The sequence below is a fragment of the Alosa pseudoharengus genome, unplaced genomic scaffold, assembly GCF_046254945.1.
Source record: "Alosa pseudoharengus isolate Yale_2024_CS ecotype anadromous, Long Island Sound unplaced genomic scaffold, YU_APseudo_1.1 YU_APseudo_1.1_scf_1, whole genome shotgun sequence".
Lineage (NCBI taxonomy): Eukaryota > Metazoa > Chordata > Actinopteri > Clupeiformes > Clupeidae > Alosa > Alosa pseudoharengus.
The window spans coordinates 41,553,242-41,555,741 of record NW_027468564.1 but is presented as its reverse complement, the minus strand read 5'-3'; positions in this window follow the sequence as shown (position 1 = coordinate 41,555,741).

Genomic DNA, 2,500 nt, shown 5'->3' with positions numbered 1-2,500 from the left:
GAAGCCCATCAAGTGTTCCACATACCCTGTGCAATATTTCACAAACACTTCTGTAACTATGTACATAGTTTGTAAAGTATTTCATTGTACATTTATTTATTGTTTTGTTCATTGTAAAGACACCATAGTGCAATAGCATGCAAAATTAACAGATCTTTTATTGTTGATAAATAAAAAATTATGTAACTTACGGAATGTTGTCTCGGTTTTGCTGGGTTTCACCCTGCACTCTCCCTTCCTGTACTTTGGGAAATGCATCCTGTAGAGAGGGTCCCCAGAGGATAAGGTGGCCTGGTCTCGTGCAGCATCCTCATTGTAATGCAGAGCAGCCAGGTAGAGTCTTGCGCTGTAAAGAGAAAACCAAACATGAAAATAATGGCATGCACATAATATGCACGTTTACTTTGAGCTAAAAACTGAGGCTACAACTTCTTGCACTGTCAGTACTATATCTCGCTTTATTTACAACAGCAAACATTAGCCTAGACCAAGAGCTTACTGGCCACCTTCATTGTAGATAACATGACCATATCTAACTCCTTATCAGTAAGGACAAAACGACTACAAATTGTGACAAACCCTTGCAGCTTAAATGAAATAGAGCTATAGGGGAAATGTGCAAACACTGGATAACGTTATAAAGTGAGGCTACAAGCTAACATTAGCTTATACTAAGGGCTTTTAGCTGTTGGTCGCCTCAATTGTGGATAACATAACAATATTTAATGGAGGTCTAGCGTCTAGACAACATTTTAACAATCATTACTTTCAGATATTATTGACTGGGATTGTCAAATATGACTCGATCGGCTGTGTGCTGCATTTGCAATTTGGAATGGAGAAAATGCTCACTCCAAGCAGATGCAGGGCTAACGTTAGCCGTAATGTTTGCGTTAGCTTGTGCTAAATGACAAAACACGAACAACCTAACGTTAGTTCATGCGTAACTGCGATAGGAACACAAAAGTCATTATTTGAAAGTACTTACATGTCTCTCATCTTGTGACTTGCCACGGACAGTAGGTACAGATCCCTCTGTCAAACGAAGTTTGATGGCTAATCCCTCAGTGTACTGTCATAGGTTTTCAAAGCAGTCTGCCTTGAAGTGGTTCCACACACAAGATTTTTGCCGACTGTTGCTGGAACATGGCCATCGAAAATGAAATGGAGCCACTCGGTTCTTCTGTTCTCTTTGGCTGGGAGAAAGTGCAAGGATTTGTGTTGTTCTGTGCAGCCAACAACACAACACTTCATGTGTGACTTGCTCTTGCTTGTAGCCATTGTGCTCGGTGTCCGTGCTTGTTAAACCAGCAAACTAATGGCGGATCTTCAACTAATCGAGTGGGTGGGGCTATGTGGGGGTTGAGAGGTGAGGGGTGGCGCCAGGGTGGTTCTATGCAAATTCCCTTATTTTGACGTCAGGATAAGGGAGCCAGAAAATGGCTCATAGAAGCCTATGATTCCTGACACCAAAATCGTTCAACTGACTCACAGAAAATGGATGGATGGCTTTTTTTCGCGCTTGGAGTGTTATTAGGAGCTGTAGAGACCCAAATGGAGGTACAAAAGGATGCAAAAAGTGAAATTTGCATAATATGTCCCCTTTAAGAAAGAGCAAGAAAAGACATTTCTGTGTGGTTCAGACATTTAAGCTTGCCAGATTTTAAGTGTGTGTGTGTGTGTGTGTGTGTGTGTGACAATTTTGGCTTCCCACAATTAAATGAGCATGTTCAACATTAAAACTGCGAGCTCTGCCCCATTGAATGCTCCTTATAAATCAGCTTGTCCCCCGAAGCGGATCCGCTGACATCTGGATGATGTCCGTTTCCAAATCAGCAAAAACGCAGAACGTTTGGAGCTATTTTCTTTGGAAATCACCTAAAACAGAGAGAGATGTGTTTGGTGCACTTGATTTGAGTGTAAGCGTTCAATACACCAATGTATGATTCATTTCACTTCCGGTTATGCTCCTGGAAGTCGTACAATGGCAAGTGTGGAAACGGGCACCAATGGGATCCTTTTCAGACGGACCTGCAGAGCAAATTCAAATTTGCTAACAGGTTTGTGTGGGTTCACCCAGGCTAATATCAACCATTTCACAATGCACAGTGTTTCCCATACATTGACTAATCTGTGGCGGGGCGCCACAAAATCAAAACCGGCCGCCACACATTAATATTCTAAGTTTAATTTAATTTAAATTAAATATAACATCAAGTCCTTGCATTGAGCTGTGGTTTTTACGCACGCAGCCTTTCCTTGCCCCGCCTCGCTCTCTCTCATAGCCCGCTGCCCCTCCTCTGCATGTGCATTTAACAAAATATTCACGATTGTTGAAAGTTTGTTGTTGCCACATAGAAGCATTGCATAGAAGACGTCTGGCTAAATTGCTATTAAATCCGCTTAGCACCATGTGTGACCATGCTACGCAAATTTGTTCAAAACTGCTGTATTGAAGTTAACTCTGCTAAGGTCTTATCACAACATAGTAGGCCACATT